General features: G+C 38.3%; 1 long non-coding RNA gene across 1 annotated transcript; it reads left to right on the plus strand.

The window, feature by feature from the left end:
- Window positions 1-4,663: 4,663 nt before the first annotated feature.
- LOC107780351 (uncharacterized) lies at window positions 4,664-24,869 on the plus strand. Its single transcript, XR_001646800.2, has 2 exons — window positions 4,664-5,253; window positions 24,631-24,869. It is a non-coding gene; the product is annotated as an uncharacterized LOC107780351 (long non-coding RNA).
- The last annotated feature ends 486 nt before the right edge of the window (window positions 24,870-25,355 follow it).

The following is a 25,355-nucleotide window of genomic DNA, read 5'->3' on the forward strand; positions in this document are numbered from 1 at the left end:
GCGTATGTGGCATCGCGTTCGCATAGAGCAAAGCTGAGAACTGGGGGCTTCTTCAACACATTCGCGTAAGCTAGGTCGCATTCGTAGAGCGTTGGTGTCCGTGGTCATCACGTTCACGTGGACAGTATCACAAACGCGTTAAGCATTTTTGGTGGTAGTTGCAATTGTTCTTCACGATCGCGAAGGAAATCCCGCGATCGCGATGGTTATTACTATTCAGTGATTATAAGTACTCTATTTCGAAGGTTTTAGACATTTTATCATATTTTGAGCTATGGAGCTCGAATTAGGGCGAGTTTTAGGCGATTTTCACCACATGGATTGGGGTAAGTATTTTCTACTCGGTTTTGATTATATTTCGTGATTTCATCTTCGTTTTTGGCATTTGATTGATGATTTCAAAAGAGAAATTAGGGGGTTTTGTCTAAACTTTCCTAAAGTGATTTTTTGCGTTTTGAACGTCAATTAAGAGTTGGATTTGAGTGAGATTTGTATGGTTGGACTCATAAATGAATGGGTCGTCAAATTTTGTGAGTTTTATCAGGTTTCGAGGTGCGGGCCCGTATTTGACTCTTTGGTTGACTTTGAGTAAATGCGTAAAGATTCGACCTTTATCATTTGGGATTGTTTCCTTAGGCATTATTTGATGTTTTAGAGTTGCTTTTGGCTAGTTTCGAGCCGTGCGGAGGTTCAAACGCGCGGTATGGAGTTTCTAGAGTATTGTTTGGCTTGCTTGGTATTTGATTTGACTGGTTCAAGGTGAGTAACATATCTAAACTTGAACTTGATGCTATTTAACCCTGGGAACTATGTTATAAGAGATGTATTAGGGTGACGCAAATGCTAGGTGATGAGCGTGTGGGCGTGCACCGAGGTAATCATGATTCAAGTTAACTATTAGACTATGATCAAACTTGTTTTGATGTTATATCTTGTTCTATCTATGTAATTCGTACTTGTTAGAGTAATTGAGTTGTGATTCATGTTAGAAATCATGTTTAGGCTATGTGATTATTCGATTGAGACCTAAAGAGGCTATTTCTATTATTTTGAGTTTTCTACTGTAACTATAATTATATATTCAGTCATGATTCTTCATTTGCATATCATATCTCAGTCTCTGTTCATTATTCACTGTTACATCACATGTTATCTTGTTTGGGCTGAGTGGTACGAGATTGTGTGCCCTTGAGACTTGAGAGATTGATGACTGAGGTGGGCCTGAGAGCCGTATTGTGAGTGTTATTGTGGATCGGTTTGCATGCCGCAGTATGCCTTATTGGCTTATTTATTATTGTGGATCGGGTTGCACGCCGCAGGAGGCCTTATAGGCTTTTGATTAGCGGTTGGGCAGGATCCGCCCCTCAGAAGTCTGACATACCAGCAGAGAGCGCAGGCACAATAATATATATACACGTGCTTTGGTGAAGGGCTTATGAGCCAACACTCGTACAGTGATGAGTGATTGTGTATGTGTGTGTGTATGTGTGATGAAGTGGGCATTTGAAACAAACAATTTGAGTATGTTGAGGGTGACAGTACCTGAGAATTTCACCATGAAATCATTTATTTGACATGAATGCTTGGCATGTAGGCATAAAGATGCATCTTTCCTCATGCTAGACGGTACTGTGACATTCATGATTTGACATGTACATTTGACACGTAGGCATAAAGATGTATATTTCTCATGCTAGACGGTATATGGTAATTGATGACTTGACATGTATATTGACATGTAGGCATAGAGACGTATTTTCCTCTTGCTAATTGGTAAATGAAAATTCTTATCTGGTGTTGTGAATTGGAAATACAGTTCTATTGATAAACTCATGTTTAGTTGCTTTTCAGTTGTAATATCTGGGCTTGACTGTTATACCTGGAAAACATGGCTACTTTTCTGTAACTATGAATGAGCTGTGCATAATATCTTTTGAGCTATCACTTTTACCGCCTCTATTATATTATTATGAGTTAATATTGGCTATTGGTGTGGGACGATTACCTTCTTCCGAGCTCATCACTGCTTTCAACCTAAGGTTAGGCTTGTTACTTATTGAGTACATAGGGTCGGTTGTACTCATACTACACTTCCGCACCTTGCGTGCAGATTTTGGAGTTGATGTTGCTGTGTACGGCAGGAGCTGGCATTGAAGATGTACCTGCATTCCGGTTATAGCTGCCTCTTGTTCTTGGTAGCTTTACATTTATAAATCCTTAGGATTTGTATATTTCTGTTATCCTTTTTGAGTTGGGTTGTCTATCATTTAGCTTACCTAGCGGATTGGGTTAGGTTCCATCACAAATGGCTGGATTGTGGGTCGCGACACCATATTTTGCCCAATTTAAGGTACATCAGTCCTTAGTTGAGGCATCATTTTGACAATAAGGGTACATTGTCCACGACGAATCATGATTTTTTTCCAGGGTATGCCATTCCCGATATTTTCTTGCTTTCAATAAAAGATTGCAGCTTAGAATTTTATTATAATAGCTCACAAAAGTTTCCTAGTAAAAACTTGCGCAGAAAATGTTGTTGGAAAAATAGCCTCCGGGCCACCTAAACTTGCACCCAATTGTCAATCATGTAAATGAACTTAGGAGTTTCCCATTTAAGCACCTCTACTTGATGAAATGCCTACTAATAAACATATCTGACTGTTTACCATACTTACGTGGCAATTACAATACTAATGTGGTAAAGATGCGTGTCTATCACGCTCATAAAGAGCGTGCATTTGGTGATTTTAGCCTTTTAAAGAAACAAAAAATAATAAATAAATAAAAAAGACCAAAAATTAAAAAGAAAAAGGGAAATTTCTCCGGATAGCCTCTTCGTCTCCTTCTTTCTTCACGTCCATCTCTCCTAACCCCCCTCCCCCCACCCCATCCCTTCATCTTTCTTTCTTTAATTTTTCCTCTTCTTCATTCAAGCTTTCATTGCCACAAAACCAGTCCGGCAATTCTGGAAACCCTTTTTTCTTTGCAAATAAAATAGGTACTCTTAAAACCTGCCAAATCCCACAAAACTACTCCAGCAAGTTCATTGGTGTCTAAAAAATTCAGATAACAGCAGATTCAGCGGCAGATTCAATTTCAAGGAGTTCTGAATCCCTCTGCATAGAGAATATTATAACTTTTTGAATGTATTACTAAATGAGAAAGAGGTTGTAGCCATAGCTTTCAGAAATTCTGGCGAGACAGGTTGCCGGATTAGTGACACCATCAACTCTCATCAACTCCTCCATGGTCCTAGTGGAGCTATTGTATTAAGGAAGAGAAAGAAAAAAAATAGATCGTATAAAGCAACTCCCCTCAATTCCGCTAGTGACCGCTGCTTAGTGTGGTTGCCATGTTTAGAAGAAGAGTGGGAATAGATTTTAAAATTATTATTACTAATTAGTTAATGGGATCTACAAAATATAGGTGTAAAAAAATAATAGGTTAAAATGTGGCGTGTCATAATATCTCAGCGATTGAAGAACACGCTCAAGGAGGGTTGCATTTCATCAAGTAGAGGTGCTTAAGTGGGAAAGTCCTAAGTTTACTTACCAGGTTGACAAATGGGTACAAGTTTAGGTGGCCCGGAGATCATTTTACCAATTTTGTTCATTTGTTTGTTTTGGTGTCTGAGCAAATCTTACCTCGGGCCACATGGTTAAGATGACCGAAAGAAGAAGTCTTAATCTAGAATAAAAGAAGAGAAAAGAAAAGAAGTGAATCCAAGGTGCAAAAGCAAATAGAAAGAGATATGGACTGCTCAAGACATGACTGAAGTTATGAGTATTACATTCCCTATTTTTATCAAGATGGAGCCATAAAAAAGTGAACTAGCACCTGCAGCTAACAGGCGTCAAGGTTTGGATTAGAGTCTACACAAAGAACTAGTAAGACTCAAGACTAAGCTTTAGTAGACTAATAGATAGGAATCTTGTAACTCATAGCTGATAGGTATGTTTAGTTTCTTTTATATTTTGATTTTGGTGTAATAAGGAGTTCAACAAGCAGTAATAGCAGCAACAGCAGTAAAATCACAGCTCTTCGGTAGTCCCAGCTACAAAACTTCCAGAACTACACTAACCTGATTCCTTTATAGCCAAGGATATGTAGGCAACCTCGGAAACAAGGTTCGGTCAAACTTTTTTAAAGCTTCCCATGGAGTATTTAAACGGAAAAAAATTATTCATAATTGCTCACTTTATCTTTGCTCGAAAACTCTCCATGTTCTCGAGCAAAGTGGGGCAACTGTGAGCATGTAATTTTTGTCCAGCATGAAAATTACTCCTAAAATATATTCCAAAATTGTTCTTATAGAATTTTTGGATTTTTTGGTTATTTTATTTGATTTCATGTTTGAATTAATAGATCATTTGCATTTTTTATTACTAGGAGCATTTTAAAATCATAAAAATTTCAAAAATATTTTTATCATTCATGTGTTGCATTTTTAGATTTTTATTTGCATTTTTAGGGTTTAATTACATTTTTAAATGCATTGATTAAATACAAAACTCACAAAAGGGGGTTACATTGATCATCCTTTGCATTTTTAGGTTCAATTAATTAATTAATTTGTTAATTCACCATTTAAGTAATTTAATATTGGTCAAACTAGATAAATAGGCCAATTGTGCAAAATTGGGTTATGGCTAAGCTTAAAACAACAAAGAAGGGGCTGCTCATGTTACATCCGGGGCCAAATTGGATGGCCGAATTACCTCTCAACACTGCCCCAACCCAATCCCTTTATCCGGTCCAAGCCATTATCAACGGCTGAGCGACGCCATTTTGGTGTTGAATTCATCACCGCCCTTCATCTCTTTTGATCCAACGGTTTGGAACTCAATAGCCTCCCCCCTTAAAAATTTCCTAACAGACCCCCTACCCCCCAAAGACCTCTCAAACACTCTTCCCGTCTCTCTCATTCTCCACCCAAAGTCGGCGCCGAAAATCGCCCACGGCGGCGAGCCACCTCCAAACCATCATGAATTATTACCCTATAATCCTCTCACCCTTCTTATTTTTTAATCTCTAGTCCATCTCTCCTAAAAACTCTTCAATTACGTTGTTTAGTAAATCTAGAAATTTCGGACTTGAAACCTACGTTAATTGGTTTCTCTTGATGAGTGTAATTGATTGACGTAAGTTATGGTTCATTTTATGGCCACAGGTATCATATCAAATCCCGTTGACTGGCAAGTTTCCTCTCCAATTGCTCTATTTTTGTTGCTCCGATTGGTTCAAGTCCAATATGTATGATTCTCATCTCGTTTCTTTAAGTTTCAGTTGCATCCTCATTCCTATCTCTCTTTTACTCCATTTCTGTCAAGAAAGTATGTTTGGTGCTCAACTTGTTTGAAGTTAATTATTACAATAGGCTATTCAGTTTCTCAATTTTGTAATTAGCTTCCAAATTTTAAGATTAAACACCTTAGGATTTCATATAGAGATAAACTATTTCAGTAATTAATACGCATGTTGTGTTCATCATTATCTGTTGGATTTAGTTCATTTCTATAGTCGCATAATAATTGTTCAGTGGTTTAGTCTTGTTGTTGAGTTTTTCTATCTTTTTTTAATTATTATTTTATTTTGATTTTATTCTGTTCTTTAGTTGGATTGAAGCTTGATACTGAAAGCCATTTGGTCAGACTTAGGGTGATGATGAATGGTAATTAACAGAGGTTCTAGTGGGTAGTTGGGGAAATAGATTTAGGGAATCTCTCAATTAATTTCCAGATGAGTGTAGAAAAGGACCAATTGGTAATTAAGAAAGTAAAAGAGGTCGGGTAAGGGGTGTGAGAGGTAAAAAATAAAAATAAAAGGATTAGAAAGAAAGAAAAATAACTAAAAGCAGCCATGGAATCTGATATAAAAATAGTACTACTCTTCACACTTTATAAACTATCCAAACATCCAAATTATCCCATCAAACATCTAAACTATCCAACCAAACTTCAAAATGTAATATTCAAAGTCAACATCCAACTAAACAACAATCCAACCAAATATAAAACCACTCCTCATCTTCGGATTCCCCCTTATCTTCATCATCATTTATATTGTTTTCATCACTTTCATCCTTTTTATAAATGTGGCTTTTTGGTGGAGAGCAGGGCATGCCGATTAAGTGGTTCAGTTGAGCCTTGAGGGAGTTGATGTCATTCCTAAATGCGGTCTTAATCTTCTCTTCATGCTTTCTTCTTTCTTGTTCATCCACATAGTTCCTAAAAAGTCGTTGAATCGTTCGCCACATCTCCTCAAGGTCCTCACTTTGCACAGTGGCGGATATCCCAACTTCGGCACCTAACTTCAAAATAATTCAGCACCTAACTTCATAAAAAGTAACCAGAAAAAGTTCTCCAGCAAATAAACTCTTTAAGCTTTTGAACTTTTCTTTTATCATCAGTTCTGCTTGCATAATTTGCCTCTACCACCAAAAGAAGTGCACCATTAGATCTGCACAATTATGTGCAGAGTGCACAATTAGAATAAAATTTTATATTTTTTTGAAAATGAATCACAAGTTCCAACTATATAATATCTTAGCTACCTTCCGAGAAAGTCTAGCAATGAGCTAAAAGATTTCACCTCTTGAACCATACACAGAATGTGACCCTAAAGAAAAAAAATACTTACCAAATAATTGTATCATAAGATGTACTGTCTCGTGGATCCCAATTCTAAATAAAATTTCCTTTCCTAAATGAGACTAGGCCAAGCAAATACTGCTTTTGCAAATCATAAGATTCTTGGCAACAGTAGGTGATGACTTAAACTACCTTTGAAACGCTTATGATTCTTGGCAACAGTAGGTGATAACTTATATAGCTGAATCATTTCCTTTTGAAATCCTAAAGATTTTGATTAAGAAGCTCTTCCACATCATTTTGAACTCCAAATACTTCTGACTACTATGAACATTTACATTGTTACAAATTCACTTACCAAACCCCGAACCACTGCTGAATCAATGAGTTACGCTTCAAGATGAATCAATGTCGCAGGATAAGGAAAGAAAGACGGGAAGTATATCCTAAATGTCTTGTAGCCTCTCGAAGATAGGTATGGACATTATCATACCGATCTACAAGACTCTACTAGACACTTGCTCATGACTCGTAGAACCTAGAGCTATGATACTACCTTGTCACGACCCACAATCCGACTAGTCGTGATGGTACCTAACCCAACCCGCTAGGTAAGCCAATTAACCACAACCAATTCCAATAACATTTTAATAAAGCAATTAAGTAAAGAAATATCTGAATCTAATATATTCCCCAAGAACTGGTAGTACAAATCATGAGCTTCTAAGAATAGAATTTACAAAGCTGAAATAAAATAAATACATCGTCTGTTTGAAAAGTACATAAACAGAGTTTTATAGATCTAAAGCTACCATGAACAAGGAGCAGCAACAACCGAGATGCAAGTACATCTTCAAATCCGGCTCCCATTGAACACAACAACATCAACAGCCAACATCTGCACATAAGGTGCAGAAGTGTAGTATGAGTATAACCAACCCCATGTACTCAATAAGTAGTAAACCTAACCTTAGGTTGAAAGTAGTGACGAGCTAACACAAAGGCCGGGTCCAACACCAGTATTTCCACCACAGTTCATAACAACATAGTACAAGTAATAAAAGAGGTATCTCAGAAATAAAATGCTTAGTTCATTCACAGTTCCAGAAAATAGGCATTTCTTTTCAAGTATCTTAGTGAAAACCGACCGCATGTACTCAATAAGTAACAAACCTAACCTTAGGTTGAAAGTAGTGACGAGCTAACACAAAGGTCGGGTCCAACACCAATATTTCCACCACAGTTCATAACAACATAGTACAAGTAATAAAAGAGGTATCTCGGAAATAAAATGCTTAGTTCATTCACAATTCCAGAAAATAGGCATTTCTTTTAAAATATCTCAGTGAAAACCCAAATCTTTTACCGAAAATGCCAAAATATGAGTAAGTTTGAAAACTTTGATTTTTACCAAACCTCCTTTCAATAATAAGTAAGATGTTTCATTTTCAGATAGCATGAGGAAAGTACGTCTCTATGCCTACATGTCAATATACAGGTAAAATCATAAATGTCACCAACACTAGGTAGTAGAAGGAAATGCATCCCTATGCATGTATCAAGTACGCATGTCAAATGTAATGCATCTCAATGATGAGCTTATGTACTCACACTCTCAGAGTACTCAATCTCACTATCTCGCATTCTCTCTCACTATGCTCAATACTCAGCACACTCAATCACTAAGCGATGTTCAATACCTGATGCGACGTGCAGCCCGGTCCATATATGACCATAAGGCCTGTTGCGGTATGCAACCCGATCCACATATATATAGTCGACTGCGCTCACCGGGGGTGTGCAGACTCCGGAGGGGCTCCTATAGCCCAAGCACTATAATCCGCACGGACAACCCACGTGTTGCACAGACAACTCACTTGTCATAATATCAATTTTTGGATCCGCACGGACAACTCACATGCTATAGTATCAATATCTGGATCCGCACGGACAACTCACGTGCTATAGTATCAATATCTTCACAAACTGGTCCCCGGCCTCACTCAGTTATCAATCTCTCCAGTCTTACTCACGGGCTCACAATGTCATGAAACTAGCCTGACAACAATGATATGATGTATCAATAAATAATAACTAAGAGTGAGATATGATATAAATGCATGAATATGACTGAGTACAAAATATCAATGAAATCAGTGAGATGACAGCAAGAAACGACCACTATGGGTCCTAACAATATCAGCATAAAGCCTAAACATGATATTTAGCATGATTGAAAGCTCAATTATTTTATCACAGGGTGATAACACATATATCAACCAAAATAGGGCCACTATACAGTGCCGTGGAAACAACGGAGTCACAATTCACAGGGTGCACGCCCACACGCCTGTCACCTAGCATGTGCGTCACCTCAATACCAATCACATAACACGTAATTCGGGGTTTCGTACCCTCAACACTAAGATTATAAGAGTTATTTATCTCGAACAAGCCAATTCAAATACCGAGCAAGCCAAGCGATACTCCTAAATTCCATCCCGCGTGTTCCGACCTCCGAACGGCTCGAAAATAACCAAAACAACTCAAATACATCAAACAATGCTAAAGGAACCAATTCCGATAAAAAAAGATCAAATCTTGAATCAAAAGCCCAAAATCGGCCAAAATCCCAACTCGGGCCTGCACCTCGGAACCTGACAAAATTTACAAAATTCAACAACACATTCAATTACGATTCCAACCATACTAGTTTCACTCAAATCCGACTCCAATTCAATGTTCAAAACTCAAAAATTCATATTATGAAACTTTAGGCCAAAACCCTAAATTTCCTCTTTAAAATTCACAATCCAACTACAACAAACGAAGGTAGATTCATCAAATATAGCAAAAAACTGAGTAGAGAACACTTACCCCAATCCTTGGGATGAAAACTACTCCAACAATCGCCTCAATCTGAGTCCCACATCTCAAAATATGAAGAAAGAACCAAAACCTCGATTTATAGCTTCTGCCAGCATTTTCGCACTTACGACACATTAGCCGTTTCTATGGCGTCGCTTCTGCGAAATAACCTCTGCTTCTGAAGAATCAGTTGAGGACTCGACCCTCGCACCTGCGTACAACATATCCGCTTATGTGACATGGCAGGTGCGAGTCAGCATCCGCACCTGCGAAATACCTCGCTCCTGCGCTCCATCACCTCGCACTTGCGCATCCGCATATGCGCCCAAATCTCCGCTTCTGCTGTCTTCGTCACCCAGCACTATTTACGCTCTTGCGACCCCTTAGTCGCTTCTGCAACCATCGCACCTGCACAAACCAGCTGCAGGTGCGGTCACACCAGAACTAGCAATAGCAACATGAAGTAAAATGATCCGAACCTCGTCCAAAATTCATCCGAGCCACTCGGGACCCCGTCCGAATATACCAACAAGTCCAATAACATAACACGAACCTACTCGAGGCCTCAAATCACGCATAACAATATCGAAATGACGAATCGCACCTCAAATCGAAATCTATGAACTTTGAGCTTTCAAATTCAATAACTCATGCCGAAACATAGCAAATCAATCCGGAATGACTTCACATTTTGCGCACAAGTCCCAAATAACATAACGAATCTATTCCAATTCCCGGAATCACAATATGAATCTGATAACAAAAAGTCCACTCCCGGTCAAACTTTCCAAAATTTTAACTTTCTCCATTTCAAGCCAAATTCCACTACTGACCTCCAAATCACAATCCGGACGCCCTTCTAAGTCCAAAATCACCCAGCGGACCTATCGGAACCATCAAAATTTCAATCCGAGGTCAAATGCTAAAAAGTCAAACTTGGTCAACTCTTTCAAATATAAAGCTCCCTAGTTGAGAATCATTCTTCTAAATCAATCCTGAATAACCTGAAAATCAAAACCGACGATTCACACAATTCAAAATACCTCATACGGAGCTACTCACGCCTATAAACTACTGAGAGATGTGCAAATGCTCAAAACGACTGGTGGGTTCGTTACATCCTCCCCCACTTAAACATGCGTTCGTCCTCGAACATGCCAAGAGTTGTTCCAAAAGCCATCAAAGCGTCGTGTAACCTTACCATGCATATACCCGGGGGTGACCCCACATCACCCTATCCCATATAGGTCTGATAACACCACATAACTATAATGTCTTAATTCAACCTAGCCCACAAGCCTTAGAATCCAATTTCTAACATCCAAAATTTCTTATAGATCTGAATCGCGCAACCTACACACTATATAAGTATGAACAAGCTGTACTAAAATCCGTAACCATAACTCAAATACTCAAAACTCAAATACCACATAGCTCAGATGCTCGAAGCAATGATTTCTAATTACAGCAGCTGCTCAAAATAACCCAATGCCGGTAATAAACCTCATATCAAACAAGACTCCATTCTAAAATCTTTGTACACTACCGATGATGAAAGAAACACGCAGAAACTCGTAACCATTCATCAGATCCACAAGTCATGGAGCTCCCTCTCCTTCGACAAGAAACATAGCAAATTTCTAAGCCGAATTTAGATATTATCCTTCCAAATTTACCACAATCAAATCTGATAACACCCATCGTAGATCCGACGACTTCATCTTATCAAATACTAGCTACTCTACTGACATGCCACACCAATACTAACTAAAGCCACAACCCGTGCAATCTGTGCACCAATAAGCAACATTCCAGATGTACTCAATCACGAAAATGACTCAAATAAGAGAATCGTCCTGCAAGCTCGACGGGTACCACCCGACGCAATGCTAAGAACCCATCACACACCGTAAAACCATAACACACGAATCTAACACCAAGGATCATATCTCAACATAACTCTACCGCAATGCGCGACCCCATCCAAACACTGATCCATATGAAATACCTCAGCCACCATGCTCAAAATCAATAACCACGCGCAATCCGACATCAAGTACTCAAAGTACATTACCATAACCACGGAGAAGCAGACGACACAATGCCACGCAAAACCCGAAAGAACATAACTCATACGCCATCAACCATGCAATACCCAATTACTCATCTCGCTCAAATTCTACTATAAAGCCCAAATAGAACCGCACCAGGTGTGCTTATGACCAACGAATCACAACTCCTCATAGCATAAAAGAGTAACTCATAGATCATTTCAGGACACGAATAAGCTTAGCAACAACTGAATGACACATCACTCAATAATAGCATTATGGAACCAACCAATCCAACTCGGTGTAGAATACACATCCTAATTGGGACTACCAACGGACCCTAAAATCAACTCTAGGCACCCACAAATAGATAAATAAACCCATGAAAGACTACAATTGACTGAATCATAAAACATTTTATCATCTGGCTAGATTCGGCCACGACTTCACAGTCCACAACTATGAAACAGTCTGCTCCTGAGAACTCCCAGTCTCCAAATCCATAGAACACACGAATCACCATTTCTGATTCCATCTCCACCTCCCGAATGTCTAACACATCTCTCATACACGATCATCCTACGAGGAATACTTCTAAAATTCTTCCGTGACATATGGAAAAATTTGACTGTCAGCAGTCGATCAACCGGAAGAGTGTCGCAGTACCAGTGAAGTATTCATACATCAAAACACATTGCCCCTTCTGAAATGTATACTCTCATCAAGCCATACCAAATAGTAATATCTTACCTAGTCATCTGAAACCGTCCATGTTGCCTATGAATTTTATGACCTTCCTTTCCAAACAGAACTGTGATCCCACTCACGCAAATCACAATCCCACACTACACACCGCATATACCATGCCATCATATGAAAAAAACTATGGGGACTTCATAATCCACTCCGAGTAACAAGCAATTACATATTCAATTAGCTAAGGACCTTCCATTTGATTCCATCCAGGAGAAAATCACTATGCACCATATGCTCCTCATGCCAATAGGAAATATACTCCTTGAACCGTGGTAGAAACCATTGAGAGCCCTTCGAAGTCCATTTGCACATAACCAAGCTATCAGAACTGAATCTCTCTGACTCAACCCAGCCACGCAGGTCGCCAAAACCCAAAAGCATTGCCACAAGTGGAGACTAGCCACATCATAAGTACCCAAAGAACCGATCATATCTATCACTGTGTTGATCCAACCTACTACCATGCTATCCTATTTCTCCAAGTCCCTTCCAAATTGCCTTCAAATTGATACTTCTCCTTGCTGGAACACCACGGTCCTGAACCAAAATTTACCACACTAGAGACCCTAGTATAAAATCACAACGCCCTAAGGCCCATAAGTCGCTGACTTCCCTCTTAAGCACCCCAAGGCCCCACAATTGAGACACCCAGTCTAAAGAGACCTTATGTGAACCTAAAACAGTTTCCTTCACCTTCTTGATACTGAAATGCGCAATCCACAATGATATAAAATGCCACAAGTCTTGACACCGTTCAATGCAACTCCCAGTTATAGCCATATACAAATCTTGATACTTCCCAATTGCTACATATAATTCCTGAATCCATTAGAACCATTCTCGAGAGTCATCCACTATGCTCAAATCTCAATTGCACTGCCCCAAATGGGCCAAACGACTGGTGCCCCATTGGCACGATGACACCCAAAGGAGTAACCCCACCTTAATGCGACCAAGCAAATTCCTACTCCATACACACTACATCTTTCATGAATAACCACTCAATCATTTCATGATTCACATATACCCATAGAGTGTAATACAACCCGTATCTAGAAATCCCTTTACCCGAGTCATCCTCAATCTCGACCTCTGCAAGTCATAACTGATTCACCAGTATACCCCGAACCGAAACCAATACAACACATAACCATGTAATCAACTCGTCGATAGCAAACTCCCCCACTTGACTCAAAGCCATGGGATAAAGCATCTGATTACTTACAATAACCATATCCCATTATTACCATAATACCACAGTGAGATTCCATTAAATCCTTCAGAAAGAACAGCTCACTCATCTCATGATTTTTCTATACTCCTAAAGTGCCATAAATTTAAACACCCGATAACTCACAATGCCCATACTCTAGTACTACCACAATACCATAGTGAAATTCAACTGAATCCTCCATAAGCTCACGTACACAACCCACATAGTACCTCTTCGCATTTACCCTAGTAACAGCCAAGTCAACTCCCATAAGCGATCCAACCTCAAATTGTAACACATATAATTCACTGGCAAAAGGGAACTCTCTACAATATAACATAGGGATCACACAACCTCAGGACAACCCACAGGGGATAACCCATGCTTTGCCCCAAACTAACATCTCTTTACACCCTTCCAGAGTCACGACTACTACACAATAACTTAATCTTCTCGATTCTGAACTCATTAACAAGCCATGAGAATCTACTTCACTCCACAACTTAACTACATGAGAGATCCCTCAATACACCCATAACGCGAGACCATACACCAAATCAAGACAGAAATCAGACACCCCAGAGTCCCTTCTACATCACATTCGACTAATAGGTACACTACCATACATGAGAGATCCCTCTTCTCGTCATATTCGAACAATCTAAACACATCCTGCAGTCACATCATACTCACCACATAGTCATCCAATCATAAATTCCACTAATAGGGACACTACCGTACATATAAGTCCCAAAGGCACGTGCTCACACAACCGAAATCTTCGTGCGCAAGCTACAGTCGAAACCCGGCCTCAAGTCCTCTAGACTGGCCCTTCATCAGCATGCCAAAATCACATCTCGCACCTCAACCATGGAACCACAAGCTGCCGGCACGCAGCCAATACCGAGCACTCACAGGGGCATACGAATGCGTGGAAGGAATTCAAAAGAGTTACGCTTCAAGTTGAATCAATGTTGCACGATAAGGAAAGAAAGATGGGAAGTATATCCTAAATGTCCTGTAGCCTCTCGAAGATAGGTATGGACGTCATCATACCGATCTACAAGACTCTACTAGACACTTGTTCATGACTCGTAGAACCTATAAACCTAGAGCTCTGATACCACCTTGTCACGACCCAAAATTCGACTAGTCGTGATGGCACCTAACCCAACCCGCTAGGTAAGCCAATTAACCACAACCAATTCCAATAACAATTTAATAAAGCAATTAAGTAAAGAAATATATGAATCTAATATATTCCCCAAGAGCTGGTAGTACAAATCATGAGCTTCTAAGAATAGAAATTACAAAGCTGAAATGAAATAAATACATCATCTATTTGAAAAGTACATAAACATAGTTTTATAGATCTAAATCTACCATGAACAAGGGGCAGCTACAACCGGGATGTAGGTATATCTTCAAATCCGGCTCCTATCGAACACAACATCAGCAGCCAATATCTACACATAAGATGTAGAAGTGTAGTATGAGTACAACCGACCCCATGTACTCAATAAGTAACAAACCTAACCTTAGGTTGAAAGTAGTGACGAGCTAACACGAAGGTCGGATTCAACACCAATATTTCCACCACAGTTCATAACAATATAGTACAAGTAATAAAAGAGATATCTCAGAAATAAAATGATCAGATCGTTCACAGTTCCAGAAAAATAGGCATTTCTTTTCAAGTATCTTAGTGAAAACCCAAATCTTTTACCGAAAATGTCAAAATTCGAGTAAGCGTAAAAACTGTGATTTTTCCCAAAACTCCTTTCAATAATAAGTAAGATGTTTCATTTTCAAATAGCATGAGGAAATTACGTGTTTACACCTACATGTCAAGAAATAGGTAAAATCATAAATGTTACCTACACCGGGTAGTAGAAGGAAATGCATCTTTATGCATGTATCTCAAGTACGCATGTCAAATGCAATACATATCAATGATGAGCTCATGTACTCACACTCTCAGAGTACTCAATCTCACTGTCTCGCATTCTCTCTCACTATGCTCAATGCTCAGCACACTCAATCACTCAGCATTGTACAATACCTGTTGCGGCATGCAGCCCGATTCATATATGACCATAAGGCCCGTTGCGGCATGCAACTCGATCCACATATATATAGTCGACTGTGCTAACTGGGGGTGTGCAGACTCCGGAGGGGCTCTTACAGACCAAGTGCTATGATTCGCATGGACAACTCACGTGCTGCACAGACAACTCACATGACATAATATAAATATCTGGATCCACACGGATAACTCACGTGCTATAGTATCAATATCTAGATCCGCACGGACAACTCACGTGCTATAGTATCGATATCTTCACAAACAGGCCCCCGGCCTCACTCAGTCATCAATCTTTCCAGTCTCACTCACGGGCTCACAATGTCATGAAACTAGCCCGACAACAATGATATGATGTATCAATAAATAACGACTGAGATATGATATGAATGCATGAATATGACTGAGTGTAAAATATCAATGAAATCAGTGAGATGACTGCAAGAAACGATCACTATGGGTCCTAGCAATATCAGCATAAAGCCTAAATATGATATTTATTATGATTGACAGCTCAGTTATTTTATCACATAGTGATAACACAGATATCAACAAAAATAGGGCCATTATACAGTGCCATAGAAATAACGGAGTCACAATTCACAGGGTGCACGCCCACACGCTCGTCACCTAGCATGTGCATCACCTCAATACCAATCACATAACACGTAATTCGGGGTTTCGTACCCTCAGCAGTAAGATTAGAAGAGTGACTTACCTCGAACAAGCCAATTCCAACACTGAGCAAGCCAAGCGATGCTCCAAAATGCCATCCCGCGTGTTCCGACCTCCGAACTGCTCGAAACTAACCAAAAATAACTCAAATACATCAAATAATGCTAAAGGAACCAATCTCGGTCGAATAAGATCAAATCTTGAATCAAAAGACCAAAATCGGCCAAAAGTCCAACCCGGGCCCGTACCTCAAAACCCGATAAAATTTATAACATTCAACAACCTATTCAATTACGAGTCCAACCATACTAGTTTCACTCAAATCCGACTCCAATTCGCGGCTCAAAACTCAAAAATTTATATTATGAAACTTTAGGCCAAAACCCCCAATTTCCTCTTTAAAATTCACAATCCAATTACCCAAAACGAAAGTAGATTCATGAAATATAGCCAAAAACTGAGTAGAGAATACTTACCCCAATCCTTATGATGAAAATTGCTCCAACAATCGCCTCAATCCGAGTCCCACATCACAAAATATGAAGAAAGAACCAAAACCTCGATTTATAGCTTCTGTCAGCATTTTCGCACCTGCGACACATTAGCCGCTTCTGCGGTGTTGCTTCTGTGACATAACCTCCGCTTCTGTAGAATCAGTTGAGGACTCGACCCTCGCACCTGCGGACAACATATATGCTTCTGCGACATCACAGGTGCGAGCCACCATCCGCACTTGCGAAATATCTCGCTCATGCGCTCCATCACCTCGCACCTGCGCATCTGCATATGCGCCCAAATCTCCGCTTCTGCGGTCTTCCTCACCCAGCACTATTTTCGATCCTGCGACCCCTTTGTCACTTTTGCGACCATCGCACCTGCACAAACCAGCTGCAGGTGTGGTCACACCAGAACCAGCAACAACAACATGAAGTAAAATGATCTGAACCTCGTCCAAAACTCATCCGAGCCACTCGAGACCCCGTCCTAATATATCAACAAGTTCAATAACATAACACGGACCTACTCGAGGCTTCAAATCACGCATAACAATATCGAAATGAAGAATCGCACCTCAAATCAAAATCTATAAATTTTGAACTTTCAAATTCAATAACTCGTACCGAAACATAGCAAATCAATCCGGAATGACTTCAAATTTTGCGCACAAGTCCCAAATAACATAACGAAACTATTCCAATTTCCAAAATCACAATCCGAATCCGATATCAAAAAGTCCACTCTCGGTCAAACATTTAAAAAATTTAACTTTCGCCATTTCAAGTCAAATTCCATTACAGACCTCCAAATCATAATCCGGACGCGCTTTTAAGCCCAAAATCACCCAACGGACCTACCGGAACCATCAAAATTCCAATCTGAGGTCAAATGCTAAATACTCAAACTTGGTCAACTCTTTCAAATTTAAAGCTCCCTAGTTGAGAATCATTCTTCTAAATTAGTCTCGAATAACCTGAAAACCAAAACCGACGATTCACACAAGTCAAAATACATCATACAGAGCTACTCAAGCCTGTAAACTACCGAGCGATGTGCAAATGCTCAAAACGACCAGTCGGGTCGTTACATCCAATATGGGAGAGTTTCTTCCTCCGATGGCATGATTGGCTGGCCTTGCTCATCGGTCGGTTGACTCCTAGTGAGCTCTTCCAATGCTTGTTTATACCGATTCTACATTAAAAATGAAATTTAGTATATAAACAATTATTATAAATAAAATTTTAAGTTAATCTTGATCTTACATAAGTCTTCTCAGCCTGTGGCTCAACTCATGCTTCTTCCCCGACTTCTTCTTCCAAACCTCATCACGTTTCATGGGTCTCTTAAGAACAACTTCCTGCAAATGAAACAAAAAGAGTTAATAAATTCAAGTAATGTTAGAAAAATTCAAGACTGAGATCTTTAAATAATTACCAATCTCCTCTTAATTCATTATGGATAACATGAATTAAAACAAAAAGTCTTTAACAAAATCATAAAGGAGCATGCCAAGAAAGCACGTGCATGTGCATACATATGCCTAATCTCAACAAAGCGATCAACTTTTAAACAGAGGGCAAAAGCATCAACTTTTAAGACTATTGTTAGAAAGAAACAAAATTTTAAGACTTGGAAAAAAGGCTCCCAATTAATTTTTCAAATCAACACATATTCAATTTCATCATGAAGCTCAGAGCTCTTATTTTTGCGGAGTTGTTTAGCAAATTGAGACAAATTTAATGAACCCCAAAACCTTCCCAAAACAGTCCCTAAACACACCTGAAATTCTGCCTCAAATTTTAGTAAAAAATGCCCAAAAACACAGCTGAAAAAACAGTTTCAAACCACCCAAAAACGACCTCAAACTACCCTCAAAACTAGCTCTCTTCCAATTTAAAACAACCCCAGAAACTCGGCTTACAATCCAAAGTCAACCATGAAAAATGCATCTCTAAAATCAGTTAGAGAGGTCGAAGAAAAAGAAAACTTACCGGAGATAGAGTGGATCCTGAGCGCCGACGATTGCCGCTTGGATTGCCGCCGCCGACGACAACGATGGCCGCTTGAATTGAGTGCCGACGACGCCGGTGAAACTTGGGGATTCGCCGTAGGAGCAGTGAGGCGGAGAAAGAGAAAAGAGGAAAATGGCTAAATTAGGTGTTTTGCATGACATAACATTGCCTAAGGAAACTTATTTTTAAAAATAATTGTGTAACTTAATGATTAAATTCTAAAATAATTTTCTCACTTATAAATATTATACTGTATTAAAAAAATCACAATTCACAAGTAATAAAATTCTAACTAACAAATTACCATGAATCAATATCAAACTTATAATTATTTAGAATCTAACACGTAATTATATAAACTAAAATTAATGACCCATAATTTTGGTGTAATTATTAATTTATAAGCTAATTAATTATCACTGATACACTTTTACGTAATGTAATTATCAATTTACAATCTAATCGAACCCAACATTAGTTAAGGATACTACTAATGCACTTATACTTAGTGTAATGCCAATCTATAAGTTAATTACAACTAATACACTTACTAATTACAAATAATACACGTCTACTTAGTGTATTATCAATGTATATGCTAATTAATTAATAACATTAGTTAAGCATACCACTACTACACTTCTACTTACGGTAATTATCAACTTGTAAGATAAACAATCACTAATATTTCTTGTCGATACCATTAATACACTTATATTAGAGTGTAATTAGTAATGAATAGGCTAATCAATAACTAATATTACTTAAGGATACCACAAATTTATTTCTACTTAGAGTAATTATCAATTTATAAGCTAATTACCACTACTATATTATTATTTAGTATAATTATTACAAATACAATTTCACTTAGTGAAATTATCAATGATTATTCTAAACTGCAAAATAATCTTAAGGATATTTCTATGAAATACACATCTAGGTAGTGTGATTATCAATTTACAATAAATCATCAGCTAATCCACTTGTACTTAGTGTAATTATTAATGTATAAGCTAATTATCACTAATACACTTCTATGTAATGTAATTATCAATTTATAGTATAATCGATCCTAACATTAATTACTCTCATACTTATTTAGAAAAGTATTTACAAAATACCCAACCTGATATGTACGTTAAAAACCATTGAAGTATATAATCCACATGTTATATGCCTTAAGGGGTCATTTGGTTACGATAAGAATACTAATTACGTGATAGAATATGAAATTGTATGTATCCCATATATTTGATTATGGATATTAATTAATAGTAGGATAAATTTTAGTTATCCCTTATAGGACTTGCATATATATCCATTTTTGATGTCACCGTTGAATTTATACCCACATTACATAAAACTTTGCAAAGTGTGCCTTCACGAATCTGACGTAGTTCAATCTTTTCAATGCAACTTCAGAAATCAAATCTGAAGTTCTCCAATCTTTCAACTACAACTTCAGAAATTCAAATCTTAAGTAGTTCAAGCTCTTCACAACAACTTCAAATTTCGAATATGAAGTTCTTCTATCTTTCAATTGCAACTTCAGAGATTCAAATCTTAAGTAGTTCAATTTTTCAATACAACTTCAGATTCAAAATCTGAAATCTTAAGTTGTTCAATTTTTCAATACACCTTCAGACAACTTCAGATTCAAAATCTGAAGTTCTGAAACATACGAACCTACCATAATCGTCAAAACACAGATCCGATGTCGTTTATCAAAAAGATTGACTGTGGTCAACTCTATCCTTAGTTTAAGTCAAAAATCACATTTTCTTCAAAATTTTACATAAAAGCTTTTTGAAAAGCGACATGGACCACACACGTAAATCAATAAACATAAAAAAAAAATCGATGAGAGGTTTCGAAATATAAAAATTAAGGCTAGTACTTAAAACGACCTATCAGGTCATCACAACAGTCTACTCTTGATGTAATGGTTGGGTTATGATAAGTTTGCGCTCGAATTGATTGTTGTATTGCATTAAAAAGTGCTTAGGAGGGTTAGTCACTCTTACCAAATGTATCCTACCCGTTCCTTATTCTATACAGTCCATAAAGTCCTAATTGATCCTAGTTTTAGCAAGCTTAGATTAGTCGAGTCCTACACTACGGGCAAGCTTATGGTACGAACTTGGGATGCGCATGCATATCTTTTTGAGAGCGAGTAAATTCTTGTTCTTGTGTGTGGAGTACTTGAATTACATTTGATCTCTTGAATTGAGTGTGTAAATTATTTTTCTCTTGTTTTATAGTGAGGGCACGTGATCTCAAAATGGATAGGTGAATTTATTAAATTTCTCTTATTGGGGTAAGGTGTAAGCCGAGAGTGCTTAGTGGCAACGAGTCAGTCTTTAAGGTGAGGTGATTATGGGTAGGCTGTTTGAAGCTTTAAATTTTTTTAACCTTGGGCATGTAGAAGTTGAGAAGTGTGTAAAATGTGTATGTACATGCTTAATTGTTTGTATCAACCATAGTCATAGGTATAGTGTGCTTAATGGTTATATGATCCCTCATGATGTGATCTCTTGAGTTGTGTGGTTGAAGTAGTAAAGTTTTGGTTGCTCGAGGACAAGCAAGGGTTTAAGTGTGTGGTGGTGATGTTGGGCGTATTTTTATATGTTTTGATATTATTTACTCTATATTTTTACCGCTTTTTGATGTATTTTATATTGTATATGCCCAACTTAGCTTGAGTATTGAGCTTTATAATTATTTGGGTGTTAATTGATAATGTAGGTATATTAGAGAGAAAAAGATGGAATTTTGGAGCAAAAATAATAATTTTTCAATCATCATGATTACTTGGTTAGTAATCATTACATTATGATTGGTTGGTTTATAAATTTAGTAATTGAAAGTTAGGCAGCAAGCAAGGATTTGAGCGTGAAAAGCTCACTGGTTCCAGCGCTGGGCTAGTGCCTCGCTCGCGACCCTCCCTTGCGGAATTTTTTCTATTTCATTCGGAATAAGGTTATTTTGGCTACATGATCCCAACTCATATAAAAGAGATCATAAATCCAATTTGAAGGATATCTAACATATTTTGAAGGAACATTTACGTACGAGAACACAAATCACGTTTGGAGGAGGCTTCCAACTAGTTTTCTTCTCTTCTTTTCGTTCATTCCCATAGTTTATTAGTTCAAGGGTTGTGGGTGCTACATGAACATTGTAGTTTGAAACTTGGATTGTTCTTATTATTTTATCATATTAGTTTATTTATTCAATCTTGTGCTTAACTATTTGATTGCTTGATCTATCTACGAATCTAGGATTGAACTCGAGAGAGGGAATTCTAGATTGCATATAGGATTGGATAGAGCAAGATCTTGAACCTGGGCATTGGAGAATGGGTTCGTGGTTAGGATAGGGATATACTAAATCACCTTGCTTGGTTATTATACGGGAATTATTAATGCGTTTGTGATGACCCGATAAGTCATCTCGTATTTTGAAACCTAATTCTGAGATCTGAAGCCTTAAAAATCATGATTTAGCCTTCCTAAATTTGTGTGCGCAGTCCGGACGTCTTTCCGAAAAGTTTTTATGTTAAAAACTGATAAAAATAAGGAATTTTACCTAAAAACTTCATTTGAGTTGATTTCGGTCAACGTTTTTGGTAAACGGACCCAAATTTATGTTTTGACGGTCCCGGTAGGTCCGTACCGTGATTTGAGACTTGGGCGTATGCTCGGAATCGAATTTAGAAGTCCCTAACTCGAGATATCGGACTTTATCGAAATTTGAAAGTTAAAAGCTTATTGAATTTGAAATGTTTGACCAAAATTTAACTTTTTGGATAACAGATCCGTATTTTGGTTCCGCAACTCGGTATAGGTCCAATACCACATTTATGACTTGTTTGTGAAATTTGGTGAGAAACGGAGTTGGTTTGACGTGATTCGGACGTTCGGTTGTGAAAATAAAATTTCAAAGCTTTCTTGAAAAATCTCACTTGATTTGGTGTTTAATTCGTAGTTGTAGGTGTTATTTTGGTGATTTAATCGAGCGAGCAAGTTTGTATGATATTTTTAGACTAGTGTGCACTTTTGGTTTAGAGCCCCGAGGGCTCGGGTGAGTTTCAGATAGGCTTCAGAGTGAATTTGGACTTGGTAAAATTTGCTGGTGTAACTGATCTTGTTGTAGGCTTTTGATCTCGCATTTGCAAGATCAGGCATCTCATTTGCGACCTCTGAGGGGTTCACATTTGCGAAGCTTCTCGCAAATGCGAAGAGAAGCTGGGCCACGCAGGTTTCACATTTGCGAAATAACCTTTACATTTGCGAAGTGGGTTTGGGGAAGGCATCCTTCGCATTTGTGACGATAGTGTCTCATTTGTGGTCATCCAGAGTTCGCATTTGCGAACAATTCTTTGCAATTGTGAAGACAACAAAGGTGTGAAGGACTTCGCATTTGCGAAACCCAAATCGCAAATGCGACATCTGTAGCTGATGAAATAGGACTTAGACGGGAGTTTTGGTTCATTTCCCATATTTTCAAACCTAGAAGCACAAGAGGCGATTTTTCCAAAGAACATTTCTTCCCCAAATCATTGGTAAGCGATCTTAAGCTAATTTCTTTAAATCTTTCAATACTTTTCCTAAGATTGCAACCTAAAAATTTAAGATTTTCATGGTGGAATTGGGTTTTTTTTGGGTAGAAACTAGGGATTTGATAAATTGGGGATTTAGACCTCATATTGAGGTCGGATTTCAAAACCAGTTATATAACCGGGCTCGGGGGTGAATGGGTAATCGGGTTTTGGTCCGAATTTTGGGTTTGGACCAAGCGGGCCCGGGTGTTGACTTTTGTTGACTTTTAAAAAAAAAAAGGCCTAAATTGAATTCTTTACAATTGTAGAAAGTTCCTAAGGCTTAAATTGAATTTTTTGGTTGGTAATTTGCTAGATTCTATCGGTTCGGAGGCTTGTCGGAAAGGAAAAGATGTGATTAAGGTTTGAGTTTGGCCGTTGGAGCGAGGTAAGTGTCGTGGTTAACCTTGACTTGAGGGATTAGGACTTATTTGTCTATTTGCTACGTGTTTAGATATTGGGTACCACGTATAGGTGAGGTGATGAGTACCTATGCCTTGTTGTCGGGTTATAGCATGCGGGTGGGTCTTATTCTTATAATTGTTGCTTTCCTTGATCATGTTATTCATGCTTAGACGAGTTAATTGTGATGTTGATCATTCTTATCATGTTTACAGACTTTGGTATTTATTGAGTGTTGATTCGAGTTGAGGTTGGTATTGCGGAACCATATGTTGAAGTAAGATCTGATCTTGTTGTTTCTATCTCCCTGCTGTTATTGTTCATTATTTTGGTGAGGGAGAGTGTTAATGCACGAAGGGTGATGCCGTGCCGTTTCTATTGACTGTGAGGTTGAGAGTGTTAATGCACGAAAGGGTGATGTCGTGCCATTTTGTGAGTGCAATGCACGAAGAGTGATGTCGTGTCATATTGTGAGTGTAATGCACGAAGGGAGATATCGTGCCATGTTATGAGAGTTAATGCACGAAAGGTGATGTCGTGCCATTTCTATTAATTTCATTATGAGGATGAGAGTAAAAGTATGAAGGGTGATGCCGTGCACTTTTCCTTTGCTGTGTTCATTGGTTCATAGTGTATCTACTGTTCAAGTTATCCTTCTGATGTAGCTCTTTACCTCGTATTACCCCTCAGCATATTTTTTCCTCCCGATATTACTTGTTTAGTTCTTTACTGTTATTTGCATATACACTGCTATATTGTACAGGTTTGATTGTAGGTGTCTTGTCTTAGCCTCGTCACTACTTCGTCGAGGTTAGGCTCGACACTTACGAGTGCATGGGATCGGTTGTACTAATACTGCACTCTGCACTTTCTGTGCAGATTTTTGTACTGGTTCGGGTTGATCGAGAGTTTAGCTGTTGGACCCGCTATCCGGAGACTTAAGGTAGATCTGTCGGTGTTCACAGACCTTGAAGTCCATGTCTATCTTTTCTATTTTACTGTTTCTTTCATTCAAACAGTTGTACTTCTCTCAGACTATTACTTGTAGTAAATTCTAGAATGCTCGTGAATTATGACACCAGATCCGGGAAGTGGTAAATGATAAAGTTGTTATAATATTCCGCACTCGTTATAGCTTAATTACTGTTAATTATTGCAATGTATAAGAGTTAACTTCATAATACTTTAACGTCGGCTTGCCTAGCAAGTGGGATGTTAGGTGCCATCACGGTCCCGACGGTGGGGGATTTCGGGTTATGACAGCGTTCTTGTTAATCCTAATTTCATAGGAATATATGCATTAGGTTAGCTTGACTAGGCGAGTAGTACTTCGGAAGAATACTATGAGTCATATTAACCTTATCAATCAATAAACTAGATAAATTAATTAGACAATTTAAGTGAAAGACTCAACAGGATTGTTAGCTAGCCCATGACTCTGGAATATTTTTTCCCATTGAATTCGCCTCTAATATTGCCGACTTGTTTCCTTTACTTTCTTAGTTTACTACTCTAGATTACACTACTAGAAATTCGGCCAAAATCGACTGCGATCGACCGGCCGACTTCAGTCGGTGAAACAATCGGACGAAAAACCGACCAAA

This window comes from Nicotiana tabacum, chromosome 24 (assembly GCF_000715075.1).
Source record: "Nicotiana tabacum cultivar K326 chromosome 24, ASM71507v2, whole genome shotgun sequence".
Taxonomy (NCBI): Eukaryota; Viridiplantae; Streptophyta; class Magnoliopsida; order Solanales; family Solanaceae; genus Nicotiana; species Nicotiana tabacum.